Genomic DNA, 11362 nt, shown 5'->3' on the forward strand with positions numbered 1-11362 from the left:
TAAAACATAAAGACCACAGTTCCACAGAAGTATAAACAAGGGCTAAAAACATCAATCAAATCATAAGATGTTCATTTCATTCCTATACATTTTTTTGTGTTCTATATTAACTACTACAAATAAGAGCAAACATATAATATTTTTCTTTTGGAGACTGGCTTATTTCACTAAATAAAGTGATTTCCATCTTGTTGCAAAAGACAAGATTTCATTCTTTTCTATGACTGAGTAGTATTCTATTTGTATATATACCATGATTTCTTTATGCAGTCATGAATTGTTGGACATCTGGGATGATTCCATATCTTATCTATTGTGAATTGAGCTGCAATAAACATGGGGATACAGACAACTTTTTCTGGTTTTTTTTTTTTTGTGTGATATAAGGATTTTTATTTTTTTTTAGAAAACTTGAATAAATATAAATTTCAAAAGTACAACTTTTGAATTATAGCAGTTTTTCCCCCCATAACTTCCCTCTCACCTGAAAACCATACCATCTCCTACTCCCTTTCCTATCCCACTCTTCATTAAGATTCATTTTTAATTATCTTTATATACAGAAGATAAACAGTATATACTAAGTAAAGATTTCAACAGTTTGCACCCACATAGACACACAAAGTATAAAGTACTGTTTGAATACTAGTTTTACTGTTAATTCTCATAGTAACACATTAAGGACAGAGATCCTACATGGGGAGCAAGTGCATAGTGACTCCTGTTGTTGGTTTTAGAATTGACACTCTTATTTATGACGTCAGTAATGACCTGAGGCTCTTGTTATGAACTGCCAAGGCTATGGAAACCGCTTGAATTCACAAACTGAAACCTTATTTAGGCCATAATCAAGGTGGAAGTACTCTCCTCCCTTCAGAGAAAAGTACCTCCTTCTTTGATGGCCTGTTCTTTCCACTGGGATCTCACTCACAGAGATCTTTCATTTAGGTCATTTTTTGCCAGACAGCTTTTTCATATGCTTATCTCATTTCCTTTGGATAAATTCCCAGGAGTGGGATGGCTGGGTCATATATAGGTATATCTATTTTCAGATTTCTAATGAATCTGAATAATGTCTTCCATAGTGGTTGCACGATTTTACATTCCCATCAACAGCATCTTAAATTAGCTTTTCCCCAACTTCCTTGCCATCATTTATTACTTTGATTTTGTATGATAGCCATTTTAACTGGGTGAGGTGAAAACCCACTGTGGTCTTTTTGTGTGTGTGTGTTTATGTGTTGGTATGATTTTAGAGCTGTTTCTTTTTTAATTTTTTTAGTTTTATTTATTTTTAAGCTGGAAAACTTTTATTTAAGGCATACAAACTTCATACATGTCACACATACAAATTTTGGAGCATAGTGATTCTTCCCACCCTAACTTCCCTCCTGCCCACACTCCCACTCTTCTTACTCCCCCCTCTCCTATTTCATTCCCATTTTTTGCAAAGATCTCTTTTTAATTAACTTTATACACATAAGATTAACCCTGTGCATTTCCTTGATGGCTAGTGATCCCAAGTATTCTTTCATGTGTCTATAGGCCATTTGTATTTCATTCTTTGAGCCATGGCTGTTCATGTCCTTTGCCCATTTCTTAACTGGATTGTTTGTTTTATTATTGTTGAATTTCTTGAGCTCTTTATAGATCCTGAATATTAATCCTTTATTAGTTGCATGCTACAAATATTTTCTCCCATTGTGTTGGCTGCCTCTTTACCTTGTAAGGAATCACTCATGCTAATTTTTAGTAATTCATGGAAACTAACATCAATTGCATATTGAAATTTTGTGGGCCAAGTGTTTCACCTGCTTTAAGTGCCATTAAATTTCCATGATGGTGAGAATATTTATCCCAAAGGTTACTCAGCTAAGAGAATATTTTTTTTGAAATTGGCTGATTTTTAACTTCTAGAGCATTTTCCACTGTGAATATTCCAAAATTCATCTTATATTGTCTTGTCTTATAAACCAAGAGAGATACATGATGAGAAATGTTAAAGGAATGATTTTGGATTACAGATTTAATAATAACACACTATCACCATAAGTACTAAACGTATGCCAGGTATTAATGTAGGGGCTTTACATATATTAAATTAATTTATTCCTCATAACTCTGTGAGCTATGCACTAGTATCATTTCATTTTATGTAAGTGTCAATAGAGGTTCAGAGATTCAGTAATCCACTTAAGTTTACACAACTAAGTCTTGCAATACTCCTTGGGACTCAAATGCAATTTCAGATGTCTGTTTTCATAACCGTGGGCATACAGATGACAAGAGTACACAGAGTGTTAGTCTAGTTGGATACCTCACAAGTGCAGACTAGAAGCTGGTACTCACAATAAACAAAGCCAAGGAACTTCACTTAGTAGATGCCCAGCTCCATAAGCTATTTTAAGCCTGCATGATGTGTGTGCATATCCTGACTCGCCCTTTCCTTGGGAACCATAGGGAGAAATGTACATACATGGAAATGTGCTATTTGCTGCTGCACCAGATTTGGCAAACACTGTGGCACGTAGCCTCCATCAAGGAGGAGCCCTTCCCTGCATGCAAATGCATGTGCTTTGCAAGTTCGGATCCCAAAGATACCCTGTGAACACATTCTGATCTTCCTCCCCAACAGCTGGGGCTGTTTGAGAAAAGGAAAAGTGATGCATTTGCGAAGACCAACTATCTGCTTGCAGTTCTTAAAACAATTTTCAATGAAATAAAGGCTACTGAGTCAGAGGATATGACATCCTCATTTGCATGATTCAGAATGGCAGTGACGTGGGGCAGTCAATCACTGGGGAGGAGTTCCCGAACATGGAAATGCTGAACAATTACACCGGCACTGTTTTTGGCACCAAATGAATGATCTTAGCCTACTGAAGTCTGCTCCCTTGGCTCTGGCACAGGAAGCTGGTGGCTATCAGAACTTCACAGTAGGTGATTCCTGTTACCGCCCCAGCGTTTTCCTGGAGTGGGAGGCTCACAGCAGTTTTCTGCAAGGTACAGAAGGTGGTGAACTTCTCACACGGAGCCTGATATACAGTGCTTGGTGCATGCCTGTCTTTTGAAGGGCTCATAGAATATTCTATTGCATTAGAATAAAAATTTTTGACTTGGTTACAAATGTAGAGGAAAAGAAAATTAGGCCACCTATGAACGGTTTGAAGTTGTACTCAAAAGTTTGATTTTGTGTCCTGGGAAAATGGTCCACAGTTTCCATCATATTCTCAGATGTCTCTGTCCACTAAACAATTTGAATAATGTTCCTGTAATTACAAAGTCAGGATCAAAAACAAACTTTTCTGACCTATGACAGTGAAATAGATTTTTTTTAAAATATATGTTTATTTATGATTACAGACATAGAGAGTGAGAAAGATCTTCCATCTGCTGGCCAGAATTGGGTTGATCCAAAACCAGAAGCCAAGAGCTCCTTCCAGGTCTCCCATGTGAGTACAGGGGCCCAAGCACTTGGGCCATCTTCTGTCGATTTTCCAGGCCGCAAGCAGCGAGCTGGATTGAAAGAGGAGCAGCCAGGACACAAACCAGTGCCCATATGTGATGCCAGCGCCACAGGCGGAGGCTTAGCCTACTATGCCACAGCGCCAGCCCCTGAAGTGAGTTTTAGATGGATCCTGCTGATTCAGGAGCGGCAGCTTCATCTGTTGATATGAAAGCCTTCAGTGTTCTCATGGGAAGGTATTTGTAAGACACAGAAGACTGTCAGCATAACTGCCACACCAGGCTTAGCTAGTGGCAGCTCATTTATTCAGTGGTTTTCTTGTTCAGTTTCTTCTATTCTCTAAAAAGCTTGCCACAGTTTTGAAGGACAATAGACCAAAAGAACTGCTATGTGTCCCTTTGCCACTTAATAAGAGTTTAGAATCTTGGCTATGGATTTTCAGTAGTGAATTATATCCTGTAAGGCAGAAGTAGTTATTGAGTGTTCTTGCTTAAGGTGGAGGGCCCAGCTACTTTCTACTGCTCTGCATAGTTAGGTGAACTCTGACAATTGAGGGCTCTATTCCTAACCTCTACAGAGACCCAGCCTTCCCTGCCTGGCACACAGATTCAGACCTGCTTTCTCTCAGGCCATTTGGGAGCAAATGCCCCTTTTATATTGATTCTGGTCTGCACAATCTTGTCCACTCACAAGCACATCACGACTCTGGTTTAGATGCTGCTGCGGGAGTAACGCTGTGGGTTGCCAAACATGGGTTTGATAAGGTGGCAAGCGTGGTAGGAGCCGCACAAATGGGAGGAAATGGAACTCTGACTAAAAATGTCTTGTGTGATGTGTTGATAAATGAAATAAGCCACCTACAGCAAGAGAAAACTTGTTAGAACTGGTTCTACTTTCTTCCTCATCCCACTGTCAAACTCCACTGCCATTTTTCCTATGGTGATTCATCCAGGAGCCATTTGCTGCCAAGAAATCACTTATTTTGGCTTTCTATTAGCTACATTCATTGGCTCAACTCAAACTGTACAGTAGGCATTAGAAGAGAGAGAAGGTATCTTGATGAACTATTCTATAAAAAGAGCTCCCTTCCCTATAAGCCAAAAGTTAACAAGAACAAACAATTCCATTTCTGTTTCACTGTTTTGACAGTTAAAGGGAATCGGTAATGTTGACAGCAACAGAAAATGAGAATATGTCCTGTTATGTCTCCCTTAAACTTCTTTCTACTAAACATAAAATTTATTCATCAAATACAGGAAACAAAGCATATCTTCTTTATTATTGGGCAAGATTTGTTATTAACCTCTAGCATTCAAAAGAATAGAAGTTACTTAATTAAAAATATTAAAGTGTAGAAAATCCATTTTCAATCATAATTGTGCTGTTATAACTAAAAAGAACATGAAATTTGATAAAGAGATCATTTTGCCCTTTTTCACTCCAATTGCCAAAAATCCAGGAGCTTCTTAGAAATACAAATTTTTGCATCCCACCCCAGATTACCCAAAAGAAAATCTACATTTTAACAGGGCAGTCAGGGGGTTTGTATGCTCATTCATGTTAGAGAAACCCTGGTTTAGGTTAACATATTAGTGCACTTACTATTATAATACTGAAATACCTGAAGCTGGGTAACTTTTTAAAGAAATGAGGTTTATTTAGATCACAGTTCTGGAAGCTCAATGTCATAGAAGCAGCATTGACTTGGTGCTGGTGATGAACTCATGACATATGGCATCATGGTGAATGAAAGACAGATTAATGGTGAGACAAGAAGATAGAACACTTGGAAAGTCTAGTCTTGTGATCTCCCACTAGGCTCTGCTTCTTAAAGATCTCATCTATTAACATCCCAACACTAAAGAACATGGTTTCAACACAGGAACAGTAGGAAGCACACTCAAAATACAGCTGGTAATGTTTTCTAGACAATCATCCTAAACACCTTCGGGTGGTGGACTGTTAAGAAATATTATAGAAAGTCTATTAATGATTATTAATTATATTATTATTAATTATTCATACAACTCTCTGTTTTACCAAACTTTTCCCTTTAGCATTGCTTTACAAGAATGGACCTAGGCAAACTTATTTATAATTCAAGACAATGCCACAAATTTCGATAAAAGATAGTTCTGGCTGGTAGCCCACTCTCTAGTTTTCCAAAAACATTTCTATACATTATGCTTGACATATATATGCTTACCAGATGTCTGCTGTGTTTGTTCCTAAACCTGCTAATGCTACAATGCAAATGGATAAAATCTTGAGTGTGAAGATAGTGGTTCTGTTTGCTTATTGTACGTGGACATAGCAACTGTAAGTGATTAAGAAATTTTAAAACTCTAATAGCTATGTAGACTCTAGTTCCTTTATTAATATCTTTTTTAAAGATTTATTTATTTTACTTGAAAGTCACAGTTACACAGAGAGAGAAGGAAAGGCAGAGAGAGAGAGAAATGGAGAGAGAGGTCTTCCATCTGCTGCTTCACTCCGCAGTTGGCTGCAAAGGCTGGAACTGTGCCGATCTGAAGTCAGGAGCCAGGAGCTTCCTTTGGGTCACCCACGTAGGTGCAGGGGCTCAAGGACTTGGGCCATCCTCCACTGCTTTCCCAGGTCATAGCAGGGCGTTTGATCAGAAGTGGAGCAGCCGGGTCTTGAACCGGCTCCCATATGGGATGCTGGTACTGCAGGTGGTGGCTTTATCCTTTACACCACAGCTCCGGCCCCTTTCTAAATATCTCTAAGTCTTTGCTTTAGTTCAAAGAAACTGAAACCAGAAATTGTGTGCCCTGCCTTGTGGATGTTAACACACAAGAAAGATGACTTTACTGTTCCATCAATAGACATATATGGAAAAGAAAGCCCATTGTCTATATCAAAGTTGCAAATGGTTGTATACTTAGTTACATATTTTAGTTTCATATCAGGTATTATGCCCTAAAGATGCATCTGTTTTTTTTCCCCCTGGTTTCCTACTCTGTTGAACTTTTGTCTTTATCAGACTGAATGCCAGTTATAATTTTGTCAGTGTTCTTACTACATATTCCTGGCTCTTATCACAGACCACTGAATTAGGGTGGAGCTCAGAATATGTATTTTTAAAAACATTTAGCAGTAAGTGAGGCTTGCAAATTATTGTATTATAGACTCTTGATGTATCAATCAATGCTACAAATACATGAGAAATTCAACAGATTTATTGTTATGACCCTTGTCTATATTATGAGGGTGTTTTTGCTTTTTATTGTTAAACTTCTTATTTGGCAAAATCTTTTTTTTTTTTTTAATCAGTTATAAATGTGATTTTTTTTTTTAACTTTTATTTAATGAATATACGTTTCCAAAGTACGAATAATGGATTACTATGGCTTCCCCCCCATACTGTCCCTCCCACCCACAACCCTCCCCTTTCCCACTCCCTCTCCCCTTCCATTCACATCAAGATTCATTTTCGATTATTGGCAAAATCTTAAGGATTCTTACTGTAATGAAAATTTAAAATATGTTATCTCAGAAACCAAAAATGAAAAAGAAAAGGACAAGGAAGGAGGGTGGGAGAGAGCTGAGGGAGCAACAAAGGGAATGTAATAATGGTCTTAGAATTGTATCTACAAGCCGGCGCCGCGGCTCACTAGGCTAATCCTCCGCCTTGCGGCGCCAGCACACCGGGTTCTAGTCCCGGTCGGGGCGCCAGATTCTGTCCTGGTTGCCCCTCTTCCAGGCCAGCTCTCTGCTGTGGCCAGGGAGTGCAGTGGAGGATGGCCCAAGTGCTTGGGCCCTGCACCCGCATGGGAGACCAGGATAAGTACCTGGCTCCTGCCATCGGTGTGCCAGCCGCAGCATGCTGGCCGTGGCAGCCATTGGAGGGTGAACCAACGGCAAAGGAAGACCTTTCTATCTGTCTCTCTTTCTCTCACTGTCCACTCTGCCTGTAAAAACAAAAAAAAAAAAAACAAAAAACAAAAACAAAAACAAAAAAAACACACAAGAATTGTATCTACAAAAACATTGAATCTTTTAAAAACTACTAACATAGTTTCTAAAAATTTTCAGGATTCTCATAATTAAAAAATAGTAAAACAAAAATCTCAGCTGACTTCACAGATAGCCTTTTGAATATCATTTGCATTTCATGGTGTGATTTTTTTTTTGATGGTTTTCTCAGGCTGAATCTACCAACCTCTCAAATAGTTCATCTGTAAGCCAGCAACAAGGAGAACTTGGATTGTGGCCCAAATTTCAGAGTATTTAAATCTCTTTCTGCACCTCCACCCTACTGAAATGGATCAGAGGGGTACACATACCTTCTTTGGAGAGAACTCATAACTTCTAGTGACTTCTGTTTTCTTAGCCACTGGTAAGTCAAAATGAGAAACTGAGGAAAGGAGATTTTGAAGGGGCTAAGTTATATTGACTTGCTAGACCAGTGAATTCAATTTGTCCTTCAATCCCTGATGCGGTTGACCTCATATTCAACCTTCCAGACTCCAGAGGGAACCTGGATGCCTATAGGCTATGGATCTATGGAAACATAAATAATATTTACATGAAAAGAGGGCAGGAAAATGAGATTATCATTTCCTTGTTCAATTAAAAATGACAGCTACAGTTATTTCTGGATCAGAGTTGAGTCTTGTCTTTAAGACATTAAAAATGCGGACTTTTAAAATGACATTTTAAATGAACTGTCTCATGGGTCTGTCACCCAGCCTACCATTCACTCTCATAGCTGCTTTCCTAGTGCTAACATTTGGCTACCATAGCCACACCCAACGTCCACCAGTGTATTTGCATTTACTTTGGGACTCTTGCTTTGGAAATGCACATTCTGGCTATTTGGGATGAGAAATGCCCTGATTTGTTTTGATATGCAAAGCCCAAGTTGAAATATATCCTGGAAATAGGGTGATTGCTTGACAATAATGGACCGAGGCAAACATTTATAATTCAAGACAACGCCACAGTGACTTCACCCTTGGCCACAGAATCTGGCTGTCTGGTTATGATTTGCCACCCACCTCTTCCTCTCTAATTACCAGTGAGACTTTAGAGAAAGAGACCATTTAAATCCAAGCAAACTAAATGTATCAATTGTCTTTGAGACACAATCTGCCAAGACTCTGAGGTAAATTCTATCATTTCTCACATTTCGCCTGTTTCCCAGACTTGCCTTGAACTTGCAAGTCATTGTGGGCATAGTAGGGTGAGGGAAGGCTGTACTTACAGGATATACAGGACCAGGCTTTATCAAGCATTTGCACTCACAGGGTCTGTTGGGAGAAGAGGCAAGTGATTCATACAACCAGGCAAGTTCAGGAATCCATGGTTTAGGATTTATTTAATTCTGTTGCCCTTTGAATACTGTAAGCTTCAACAAAGTGAGATTTACATGGTAGAAAATGCATACATCTGGGGGCCAGAGCCATGGCATACTAGGTTAATCCTCCACCTGCGGTGCCAGCATCCCATATGGGCGCTGGTTCTAGTCCCAGTTGCTCTTCTTCCAGTCCAGCTCTCTGCTGTGGCCTGGGATAGCAGTGGAGGATGGCCCAAGTGCTTGGGCCTCTGCACCCGCATGGGAGACCAGGAAGAAGCACCTGGCTCCTGGCTTCGGATCGGCACAGCTCCAGCCATTGCAGCCATTTGGAGAGTGAACCAAAGGAAGGAAGACCTTGCTCTCTGTCTCTCTCTCACTGTCTGTGTAACTCTACCTGTCAAATAAATTAAAAAAATCTAAAAAAAAATAAAATGCATACATCTTAACTGTATGGTTCAGAAGGTTTTGATACAAGTGTAACCATCATTCTGTTGAAAATATGGAACATTTACACAACCCCAGAGACTTTCCTCACCCTCCGCTTACAGTAAGTTACCTATACCTCCAGGCTCGGGCAACCACTGCTCTGATTTCCATCACAGGCTAATTTTACCTGTTCTAGAATCTCACACAAATAAAATCTTTCCATATGTGATCTTTCGTGCTTGGCTTCTTTTGTTCACTCTAATGTCACTGATTTTCGTGATTTGTGTTGATGCACATTTCAGTAGTGTGTTTCTTTTTATTGCTGATCAATATTTGAATGGATCTTCCTCAGTCAGCTTATCTATCAATCTTTTGTACACATTTGGGTTGCAGAGAGTTATAAGGTCTTAGGAATGAAAACTGCTGTTGACACTCAGGTACAGTTGTTCCTTCATAGCAGCTGTTCAGTTTCAAAGGATATTTTCAATATTTTATCATAAAAATTCAGTACAAATGAAATATTTTTTTGACAGGCAGAGTTAGACAGTGAGAGAGAGAGAGAGACAGAGACGGAGAGAAAGGTCTTCCTCCATTGTAATCCATAAGCTGTACTTTGAAATTGATATTCATTAAATCAAAGTTAAAAAAATCAACAAGAAAACTGAAGATTTAATTGACACTGTAGACAAAATGGGCCTAACAGAGATCTATGGAACTTTCCATCCCTCAGTTGAAGAATACATATTCTTCTCAGCGGCAAATGGCTTCCTCTAGGACTGACCACATACTAGGCCATAAAGCAAGTCTCAGAAAGTTCAAATAAATCCAAATCATACCATGCGTCTTCTTGGAGCACAATGAAATGAAGCTGGAAATCAGAATTCAGAAATCCCTAGAGCATATGCAAACACATGGAGACTAAACAGCATGCTCCTGAATGAACAGTGAGTCATAGAAGAAATCAAAAGGGAAATCAAAACTTTCTGGAAGTAAAGGACAAAACAACTTTTCAAAACTTACGGGATACAGTAAAAGCCATGTTAAGAAGAAAGTTTATAGCAAGAGATGCCTACAGCAAGAAAGTGGAAAGGCAGCAAATAAATGAACTATTGATGCATCTCAAGGATCTAGAAAAACAACAGCGAAACAAACCCAAAACTAATGTTAGAAAATAAATAATAAAAATTAGAAAAGAAATCAACAAAATTGAATTGCTTTCTCTGGAGCATTGGTTAGAGCAGCTTTGTTGTGTTTCTGGATTCTCTTCCCCTTTTACGTAAATATTCTTGCTTGTTTGTGGCATATGTCATATAAAAAATTAACCCTGATACGGATGAGTACAACCTTTCCAAATTCTGAAAGTCTAGCTCCACTTTTTTGTTCTCTTTGCTCCTCCAAATATCTTTAAAATGTGGGCTTCTGTGAAGACCGTTTTTAAACAAGGGAGCATCCAATCCTGCATTTGATACTACCAGCATAGGGAACTTGGAAACAAGTGAAGGAAATGGCGTATCCACTCCACATTTTCATTGGCAATTAACCCGGTAATGCCCTTTCAGCAGATGAGGGTTGTCAGGGAGGAGAGATGAAGAAGCTATGTTAATTTCTGGTGAGTAAGACTTGGAGAATGTTTGGCAATGACAAAAGAAATAAAGGACTCTTGGTTAGAATGCTTTTCCCAGTTCTTTGACACCTTGCCAATGCTCTATGGGGGTTGAAGATGAGCAGAGATGGGCAGGAGTTCGAACTGAGTTCCAAAGACAGTTGTTGCAGTAATTCTTTCACTACTGAGATCCACTAGTTATAATGAACAGATTGAAAATCAAATAAATTGGTATGGGAAACTTGCCTAGTCTCAACTGGGATCTTTTCTAACACTCCTTTGTTACTTCCTGAGGCAAGAGATCAGCAGAATTCAATATGGATAATCCTAATCATACTGAGTTAAGCTTTTTGAAAAAGTTTTTTTTAAACTTTTATTTAATGAATATAAATTTCCAAAGTACAGCTTATGGATTACAATGGCTCCCCCCGGCCTTAACTTCAATCCCACCTGCAAACCTCCCCTTTCCCGCTCCCTCTCCCCTTCCATTCACATCAAGATTCATTTTCAATTGTCTTTATATACAGATCAGTTTAGCATATATTAA

The 11362-nt window shown here is 38.8% G+C and overlaps 1 long non-coding RNA gene across 1 annotated transcript in view; it reads left to right on the forward strand.

The window, feature by feature from the left end:
* LOC127494004 (uncharacterized) overlaps nucleotides 1-11137 on the forward strand; it is a 106591-nt gene extending 95454 nt beyond the window's left edge. The window contains exons 3-4 of the long non-coding RNA XR_011387753.1: nucleotides 3364-3452; nucleotides 7635-11137. This is a non-coding gene — a long non-coding RNA (uncharacterized lncRNA). The remainder of the gene's footprint in view (nucleotides 1-3363; nucleotides 3453-7634) is intronic.
* The last annotated feature ends 225 nt before the right edge of the window (nucleotides 11138-11362 follow it).

The sequence above is a fragment of the Oryctolagus cuniculus genome, chromosome 4, assembly GCF_964237555.1.
Source record: "Oryctolagus cuniculus chromosome 4, mOryCun1.1, whole genome shotgun sequence".
Lineage (NCBI taxonomy): Eukaryota > Metazoa > Chordata > Mammalia > Lagomorpha > Leporidae > Oryctolagus > Oryctolagus cuniculus.